Source organism: Hakea prostrata, chromosome 1, assembly GCF_041222555.1.
Source record: "Hakea prostrata isolate BN-2017 chromosome 1, UWA_Hpros_2, whole genome shotgun sequence".
In the NCBI taxonomy this organism is placed as follows: domain Eukaryota; kingdom Viridiplantae; phylum Streptophyta; class Magnoliopsida; order Proteales; family Proteaceae; genus Hakea; species Hakea prostrata.
In genome coordinates this window covers 23,117,233-23,127,587 of record NC_142600.1, presented here as the reverse complement: position 1 = coordinate 23,127,587, position 10,355 = coordinate 23,117,233, and the positions used below count along the sequence as shown (strand labels likewise).

Genomic DNA, 10,355 nt, shown 5'->3' with positions numbered 1-10,355 from the left:
ATGTAAGATTCACAATTAATATTTTTCCACACTTTCCTTTAGGTTGGCTGGAATAAAGGTGAGGTGGAAAAATTATTGGAAAAAGCAAATTTTTTATACTTTTTCTAAAAATGTATATTGTTTAGTTGCTTGGGGTGGAAAAGTGAGAGACAAACTTATCTGGTGAGGTGGTAGTCCAACTTTTTCACCCCAAGGCTTTTTAAATCCCTACAAAGTTGGTGGAATTTTGTGGTCAAGCTTGGAAAAGTAAAAAATGGGACCCACCACTATCACTTTTCTATAAAACCATTTATTTATTTTCATTTCCTTCTCCATTATCCCATTACACATGAGGGCCAACATGTTTTTCTTTTCACCATTTTTTTCCCATCCTACTTTTGCAAACAAATGCAATCATATTTTTTATCTTCTCCCACAACCCCACTACACATGGGTCTAAATTTTTTTTTTCCCATTAATTTTTTCCCACACCACATTTGCAAACAAACGCAACCTTAAGATTTAAAGGAAAAGTAAGACAAATTTGTTACTTTCGAGAATTTGCCCACCAGTTTTTACCACCCCACCTTTATTCCAGTAAACAAACACAGATAACTACAAGTTCGATTTATTTTTTGTTTTATATTTTATATATTTTTGAGAAATTTTCAAAAACCGAGTGGAAAGGAGCCCTAGCCGCGCAAACTACGACCGTCAGAAAACCGTGGGAGGAATCGACTTCGTCTCGACCTGCAACTTGAAGAAGGTAATGGCGGCTCTTTCATCATCACCTCCAAAGATTGCTCTGTTGGTGGTCAACATTTCTCAGTGGAGAGGTTCTCTCGTTTTTACTTGTTTTTTGGTACATTGAGGTTTTTTCGTATATATAATAATTTACCCACCCCTATTATAAAGGTAACAATTCCCATAAAAAAACAGAGAGAGAGAGAAAAAAAAAACCAATCACTCTCGTCTTCCTTCTTGCTTATCCCTCTTGTTCTCGTCTCTCCTCTTTCCACTCTGTTTCTCACCGCATCAATCCTTCTTTCATTCTCTCTTTTTACGACTCTCCCTTAGAGGCAACCCTTAGAGGCAATTTCCGTGTTTTCTCTCTTAGCAACACAGGTGACTCTTTTCTCTTCGGGCAGAGTCACAGAGGGAGGTTGATGGCTCTCTCGTTTTTCATTAACCTCATTTTGTTCTATTAATTTTTCATTGTAGAGTTCCTGAACTATACCTAGACGGTAGCGGTACAGCCCACGGGGAACAGCAATCGGTGGCGTTTTATACGAAGAATCAGGTATCTCTTGTCTCTCTTCGATCTTCACCTCTCATTCTTCCCTCTCTCTCTGTCTTTCTATTGTCTCTTCTCTCTTGTTCTGTCTTTCTTTTCGTGCTCATCACTTAGTGAAGATATATGTCGGCTATAATGTAGTTATTGTCGGGAATCGTTTAACTGACTGAAGTAATTGACGCATGGTTTCATGGGTTAAAGAAATTATAAACAATTCAAAGAAATGAAACTGAACGGCATCAGAAAATTTAGTCCGTGAATAAGTTTGTCCGTTTGTACTTTGTAGAAGTGTTGAAAATCACAATGTCTTCATCAGGCAAGCAATTCTATATAGACAAGCGATGTGTTAGTCAGCATTTTGTTTTTCTCTTGTTTCTCCAGCATCTTTAGCTATTTACTGGATCGGCCATTAGAAACTACAAATAACTTATCTGTGGGGACTCCCAACCAGCACAGATGGATGTTGTTGTCCTGGCCTGAGTACATTCCTAGCTAGAAGGCACATCCATTTTCTTTTTAGAGAGAAATGAACAAGATACTACTGGTCAACCTTCCGCAGAGGTGATTCCACCATTTATCGACTCAAGTCAACAATATAGCCAATCAGGATTTTCAACCTGTCCACTCCATTGACTTCTTTATTGGAATTTACCATGTTTATTCTTTAGCGCCCAAAAAAATTGATTTGCCTAGGACACCACTTGAGATTGGAATTTTCAAGCCTGACCAAGCTTGTAACTGTACCTTAATGAATCATCTTCAGTTTCTTAGAAACAAAAGTATTGATGATTTTCAATTTATAAAAAACTATGCATCCTTAAGATATATTTATACTGCTTAATTGTTCATACATCCTTCAAGAATCTTGAACAATATGCTTGAACTGAGGCCTTGTTTAACAGCATGAGGTGTGTCTTGGAACTAACAAGAAGGATTAATGTTCCAAAACTTTTATAAACGAATGGATGATGCAATGTATTGTTTTGATAATTTGGGATTACATAATGATACCTCTCGATCCATCCTCTGTTCCAGTTATAAAAGCTTCACAATCTGCATTATAACTAAAAATCTTTCCATCACTTGGCCTCCTTATAGTATTTACTGTTCCAATACACTGAATAACAAAACATGCCACACTGAATAAAGCTAATTTGGTTATCAAGTCCAAGTTAATAACTCTAGGTTAATAATTACCAACTCAACATAAATCCACTGAATTAAACATGAAATCAAATATTTTGTGAGGATAATTAGGTCTTGGTTTCTAGGATTGCTCCTCCTCTTTTTTTTTTATTATTTTTATTAACCCCTAATACCCTTATGTGTTTTTTCTTCCTAATTTATCCCTTTTACTAATATGTTGTGTTCCATTCACTTGAATTTTACTAAATTATGATATTTTCTCTGATGTAACCAGGCCCAACCCCCTCCAAGAACCAGCAAAAGTTGGCCTAAGAACCAAGCCCAATTGGCACACCAAGGGCTGGGCAAATTCTGTCCAGCGGTATTTTGATCTTTTTTTGACATTTTTAGGTGTCTTAGATCTATGTCCCATTGTGACTACAATGGACCCAAAATCTAATTTTATTTATTTTTCTGACTATTATTTTGCAAGATATTTGAGAGACCATGTTTAGGTGAGGTTCACATTGAGGTTGGAATCCACAATTTCAGTCCTCTTCTTGATGTCAAAGTAGTTGACTTTGGTGGATAAGCCAATTAGAATTTTAGTTGGTTTTCCAACTTAGATTCCTTTTCTATTTCTTATTTGAGGCTATAAATAAAGCCCTCAAGTTATGTTTGTTCAAGTTGAATTGAATACAAATCTGAGTTTGGAGAGAATTTAGGTCGTGGTCTTCTTGGGAGGGCCACAATGAAATTTGTAGACCATCTTCTTCAATTTCCAGCATTGTTCTTCAAGGTCCAACAGCAATTCAACAACCACAGCAGCCTCCTACAATTCTCCTAGTAAGTACAGCCCTCCTCTTCCCTCATCCATTACACCCTTATTTTTTATTTTCTTGAATTTTCTTGAATTTTTGGACTTCTCTTGAGACCCAAATTTCAACGTCTGATGTACACCAATGTAACTGTTAGATCTCTCCCAAACGTTAAGAGCCTCATCCTTTCAACCCTAGTGTCATTAGATACGATTATTTTCTTGGATTTTTGTACTTTCCAAGACCTTAAAAACAAGAACCTTCATAGCTTTTAATTTAGCCACCCAAACCCCACCAAACTTTGGGAATCATATAATTCATATCCCCATATTATTATTGTTGAAAGTATGGACTGAGGTTTTTCTAATTAGAATAGGATTTTGTTTCCTAATAGGTCTAGAGCTAGTTTCTTATTCCTATTTCCTTTTCCTACTCAGAGTGGGACTCAACTAGATTGTAACTCTAAATGCCCTATTGGGGCCTATGAATCAAATAACTTTGAGCAATATCTCTCCAAATTACATCATGGTGAGCCATGTCAGACCTGAGACACCAACAACCCGTCGCAAGTCACTGCAAGCCATTGCAGGTTTCAAAGAACTAGAAAAGTTTCCGCCACCATCTCTCACCTCTGTAACTTCATTCCTACCTCCTCAGTCACCCATAACCACCATCACCTTACCCCTGTAGAACCTTTTTTAGTCCCCAATCTACTCATGTTCACTCCTAGGAGTGTCGCTGCTTCTTGCAACTCTCCTAAGATGATCTAAACTCTATAAACAAATTTTTTTTCTTCTTTCTTCTGTTTGTTCTTCAGTCTGTGATGGTGTTTAGTTTTTTCCCCACCCAAATAGCCTTCTAAACCCATCTTCTACCACATTTAAACCCTCAAGATGTTTCTAGAGTCTTTGACAATTCTTAATAATGGTTCTCAATTGCATCGCAGTAGCAATGAATGTTTTTCTAAGTTTGTAGGGGCTTGAATTTAAAAAGTTATAGGGGACTTTTTTGTAAGTTCAAGAAGTTTTAAGGATCTTTTTTTACAAATTTATATATTATCAGGGATTTTATGTAAATTCAAACAGTTCAAGGGGTCTGATTCTAAATTCAAATAGTTAAGGGAGTTGTTTTTAAGTTCGAATAGTTTCAAGGTTCTATTTGTAAATTCAAAAATTTGTAGGTAGTAAATTTGAGTAATTACATCCTGCTATGGCTGATCCCACATCCTTGTTTGATACATCTGAAGATTTTTCCATGTCTTCCATTCATTGGGATCGTGAGTTTTTCCCGCTTCAGATGACCACTGTGAAACTCAATGGGACAAATTATCTTAGATTGTCTCATTTAGTTTTCCTTGCTGTTGGTGCTCGTGGTCTTACTGGCCATCTTGATGAGACTTTTACCAAATCTTCCACACTTGGTCTGCAACTTCCAAGTGGTACACAGGTGAATGCTTGGATATAGATTTTCTCATCAACTCCATTTAATCAAGCATAGCAAAGAGTTATCTCCTCCTTCCTGATGCAACAACTATATGGAAAGTTGCTATGGATACGTATTAAGTAGTAGGCAATGATGCATAGTGCTTTGAAATTAGACGGAAGATCAATCAATTGCTGTAGAAAGACCTTACTCTTTTTTAGTACTATAACACTCTTTGGGGATATTACCAGACTTTAGATTTCTATGGGAAGTTTACACTGAAGAATGCCGAAGATGCTATTGCCTATCAATAATGGGAAGATAAACAGAGAGTATATGATTTTTTGGCAGGATTAAGTATAGAATTTGATCAAATTCGTGCACAGATCCTTTTTAGAGAGCCTTTCCTTTCTCTGACTCAAACCTATGCCATAGTAGATACAAAAGACAGTCGAAAGACAACTATAGTACACACTTAGACATCTAATAAATCTGCATTAGTGGCAGGTTCTGACAATAATAAATTTGGTTTTGGTGATTTTCACCATTTAGTGAAGTGCGAGTATTGTGGAAAAGAGCGTCATACAAAGGACAAGGGTTGGAAGTTGCATGGATGTCCAACAAATTCCCGCAGAGGAGGTAGGAATGGGAATAGGGGCAGCAATCAAGCATCTGCAAATCAAGCCAGTTCTGACCCCCTGAGTACTTCAACACCTCTTTCCTCGGATGATCTCCAACATCTTCGCTAGTTGATGTCCAGACTTGACTCATTTCTCTAGTACCAACATCCAATGTGAGTGTAGCTTTTGCCATTGTTCCCTTTTTGATCTACAATTCCCTATAGGTATTTTCGCTTGTCACAATGTCAATTTGACCATATGATAGGCTCCTCTACTTTGTTCCATACTTATTCATCTGTTCCTTTTGCTTAGGATGTTCGAACGACTAATAGGTCTCTCTCCCCTATCTCTTGGAAAGGATTTATTATCTGTTCTCTTTCTTTTAACCTATCTAATGTCTTACATGTTCCTAAGTTTTCAGCTAATCTTGTATCAATTAGTAGCCTTACTTATGATATGAACTGCAAAATAACATTTTTTCCTTCTCATTATGTGTTTTAGGACCTGGAAATAGGGCATAAGATTGGCAGTGGTAAACAGAATGGGGGCTTTACTTGTTGGATGGGTCCCCATTAGCTCTTTCTACGACCTCTAGTTCCACCTTTCTTGCAGCTTTTACCTTATTGCAGTGGCATCGTCATCTTGGCCACGTTCCTTTACCTATTTTGTCCAAGTTATTTTCTGGTCTGATTAAAAGATGTAATTTAAATGATTTCTATTATGAAGCTTGTAATTTGGCTAAATAGACCAGGCATGTTTACCCTATTTCAGATCATCGTAGTAAAATTCCTTTTTCAGTTATTCACTCTGATGTGTGAGGTCCTTCTCGAATCTTGTCATAGATGGTTTGTTATCTTTATTGATTGTTGCACTAGGACCAGATTACTTCACAAAAAAAGTGACTTTTTTCTTGTTTAAAAAATTTTCATAATATGGTTAGGACTCAGTTTGGGGCAACATTCAAAATCCTTTGTATGGACAACGAAACTGAATACTTGGGTGGAACATTCCCTTCCTACTTAGCAAACCATAGCATCATACACCAGACTAGTTGCGTTGACACTCTGCCTCAAAATGGGGTTGCTGAACGTAATAATAGACATCTACTTGAGGTAGCACGTTCCCTTATGTTTACTATGCATGTACCTCCTCATTTTTGGGGTGACGCAGTTCTTATTGCAACATATCTAATTAACCGAATGCCTTCCCGTGTTTTATATCAGCGCTGTCCCCTTGAGGTTCTTTTAGGGACAACAGCCTTTACCAGGCCACCTGAGGTTTTTGGATGTGTTGTCTTTGTCCGGAACCAACATGTTCATGGTAAATTGGATCCTCGCGGGTTAAAGTGCATTTTCTTAGGTTATCCTCCCACACTGAAGGGGTATAAGTGTTATCATCCTAGTTCTCGTCGTTTCTTCATCTCCATGGATGTTGCGTTCTAGGAACAAATACCTTATTTTTCCCCTACGCCTCTTTAGGGGGAGAGTCTTAGTGAAGAAGTTCCAGTGTTGATTCCTCCTTTTGATATTTCTTTTCAAATCCCTGTAGATGATCCTCCGTGGGAAGCTGGAGTGACCGGACATGAGCAACTGGTAAATGTTGTGCAGGGGGAGACTAGACCTCTGAAGATCTATCAAAGAAAAGCAAAGAGTGACCCCTTCTGAACCAAGCCTGTTAAAAGCTTCTGTTCTTGGCCCTAAACAGTCTGTTCCTCCAAGTGACTCTTTCTTTGACCCTTCTTTTGATCCTATGTTGGACTTACCAATTGCATTAAGAAAGCAACCTCGAGCTTGCACCAAACATCCTATTTCCAATTATGTTTCAAATCAATCCCCATCCCCAGAATTTTTAAAGTTTTATTTCCTCTTTGTCCTCTACTTCTGTTCCTAAAACTTGGCGGAAAACATTATCTCACTCAAACTGGAAGGAAGCTATAGATGAGGAAATGCAAGCTCTGGAAGAAAACAAAACATGGGACTTTGTAACTTTGCCTACGGGAAAGCGGACTGTTAGGTGCAAATGGGTGTTCATGATCAAGCACAAAACAGATGGGATCATTAAGATGTATAAGGCAAGATTGGTGGCCAAAGGCTTCACTCAGACTTATGGTGTTGACTACCAGGAGACATTTGCCCTTGTTGCCAAGATGAATATAGTTCATACTATTCTTTCATGTGTAGTCAATAAAGGATGGAGTTTACAGTAGTTAGATGTGAAGAATGTTTTTTTGCATGGAGAACCCCAAAAGGAGGTATACATGGACGTGCCACCTGGGTATTCTACTGCTGAGACACATGGGAAAGTGTGCTAGTTAAAAAAGGCTCTATATGGGTTAAAGCAATCTCCAAGAGCATGGTTTGGAAGGTTCCATAAGGCAATGATATCTAATGGATATAAGCAGAGCAATGCAAGCCACACTTTGTTCATTAAAAGAGATGGTTCTTAAACTACTGTACTTTTAGTATATGTGGATGATATTGTAATCACACGTAGTAGCGAGGATGAGATTTCAGCATTGAAAACTTTTTTGGGAACCGAATTTGAGATCAAAGACATGGGAAAACTCATATATTTCCTAGGTTTGGAGTTGGCATATTCTGCCAGTGATGTGTCTCTATCTCAGAGGAAGTATACATTGGATCTTCTTGAGGAAACTGGGATGCTAGGATGTAAGCCTGTTGAGACTCATATTGAGCCTAAACTACATTTGAAGGCAAAGGAAGGAGAACCAGTTGACAAGACAAGGTATCAAAAATTAGTGGGAAAATTGATTTACCTATCTCACACTAGGCCTGACATCACATTTGCAGTTAGTCTTGTTTGCCGGTATATGCATGATCCTTACTCCTCGCACATGGATGCAACATATCAGATCTTGAGGTACTTGAAGGCCACTCCAGGAAAATGGATTTTAATTTCAGCTCATGGACATTTGAAGATTGAGGCATTATACAAATGCATATTGGGGAAGATGTCCAGATGATAGGAGGTCTATCTTTGGGTATTGTGTGTATGTGGGAGGTAACCTTGTGACTTATAGAAGTAAGCTGAGTTTAGGGCTATTGCTCAGGGCATTTGTGAGGTACTATGGCTGAAAGGTTGTTTCAGAAGGTTGGTACGAATTTGGAGGTTTCTATATAATTGTACTCAGATAGTAAGTCAACAATCAACATAGCTCACAACCTAGTACAAGATGACAGGACTAAGCATGTGGAGATTGACTAACATTTCATCAAAGAGAAGGTTGAGGCTAGGTTGGTTCATATCACCTTGGTTACTTTAAACGAGCAGTGGGCTGATGTGCTCACAAAGAGCTTAAGCACGAAAGTATTCAATAGTACTATTGGAAAGTTAGGCATGATAAATATCTATGCTCAACTTGAGGGGGAGTGTTGAAAATATGGGCTGAGTTTTTTCTAATTAGAATAGAATTTTGTTTCCTATTAAGTGTAGAGTTAGTTTATTGTTTCTATTTGTTTTGTATTTCCTTTTTCTACTCAGAGTGGGACTTAACTAACTATAAATACCCTATTGGGGCCTATGAATCAAATTACTTTGAGCAATATCTCTCCAAATTATATCAATTACCTACATTACCTCAAAGTTTCAACCCATTCAGACTCCTATAGACCCTAGTTTTCGATCTCATGAAATTTAACCAATATTTCCCATGGGTTTGGTTCTCATATCTTTTGATATAGTTGACCATAAAACATTAGCCTAACCTTTCCCCTAAGAAAATATTTTCTTCCCAATACTTATTGCAAAGGAACTCCATTTCGCTGAATTCCCAAAACCCTAGAAACCCTAAAAATTTCAAAATCATAAGTGATAAAATTGCGCATAACCATCCCATTCCCTTCAACCATAGGGTATTCTAAGCCTTTATTGGCTGTTGAGTCTATTGAAGAGGATTTAGGGTAACCCAATTTTAGGGTTTGATTTCGAAGTCTTTAAACCCTAGAACCTGGGTTACATCATTCTCTGTCTAATTAACTTCAATTAATTTGCAGCTTTGCTGTCTCATTTATAACTGTTTGACTACTTCACTGTAGTGCCACTTAACCTCGGATTTAGGTGTTTCCTTTCTTTTATGGGCCCATAAGCAACCCCAGAAAAGGTTAATTCCTACCTGGGTTTATGCCATTTTCTCTCACATTGGCTATGTTTATTTCCAAACCTTGGTAAGCATGGGAACCTTGTGTACTGGTTACGGCCTTTTCGTATGGATAAGCTTTCCTCTATCCTTCAAATTCAAATTGTGATAGAGATCAATGTATTTCTTTGCTGTTGCTTTCCCCACAATTTTCCTAGCTTCATTTTGGTAATTTGGTATCTTGTAAGATCACCTTTTAGATCTTTTGGACCTCATCGTTCTCTTACTAGGTCTTCTAGAAATATGCTGTATATACGTTTAATTTCCCCTGTAGTTTGAGATCTCAGTTTCTGAGCTCAGTTTGGTCTGCCAAAAAACTGACTTTGGAATGTGATCTTGCTGAGTTGGTACTTTTTTTTAAAATTTTTTGTTCGGCTAGATGCTGAAAGCAGGTATGGGTGGGAAGCATACAGCAATAGTAAAAAGTACAACATATCCGGAATATTAACTTGTATGCTATCTCATTTAGGAATCACCGAAAAGGGAGATGTTACTGAGATCTGGCCCTGGGAAGTTCTCAATCTAACTTTCGCCTTTGGTGCTTTTTAGGAACTTCCATCATACCGGGCTGCTTCTCATCCCACTTGTATTGACATCTTCCTTACCTGTGCTATGTAATGTAGTACTGTATTTGATTGATCAAAACAGTAGCCAAATAGGACATTTCACAGGGAATCAAGTTTAGATTTGATAGACTTAAGATGAAACAAAATTTAGATGTGAAAGAGGGTTGAAACTAGAGTGGTTTTATTAGGGTAATAGCATAACAAAACGGGCTAAATAGATCTTCAAAACAAGGGTAGAACTATGATGAAGAAATTGAAAGGACAATATGAGGGAATTGAAAATAACAATATAACACCCGGGCTTCACACCACAAGGTGGGTTGATTGGATCGAACACCAACCTACCTTGATCAAACAAAAAGGGTCTCCATAGAG

General features: G+C 37.7%; 1 protein-coding gene across 4 annotated transcripts in view; it reads left to right on the top strand.

Moving 5' to 3' along the window:
- Positions 1 to 666: 666 nt before the first annotated feature.
- Positions 667 to 10,355, top strand: part of LOC149028341 (uncharacterized) — an 82,006-nt gene continuing 72,317 nt past the window's right edge. The window contains exons 1-2 of one of the 4 annotated variants that reach the window (XM_089135949.1): positions 667 to 745; positions 1,201 to 1,279. The gene's annotated coding sequence lies outside the window, so the exon portion shown is untranslated. The other 3 variants (XM_089135946.1, XM_089135942.1, XM_089135953.1) reach the window with 3 other exon arrangements.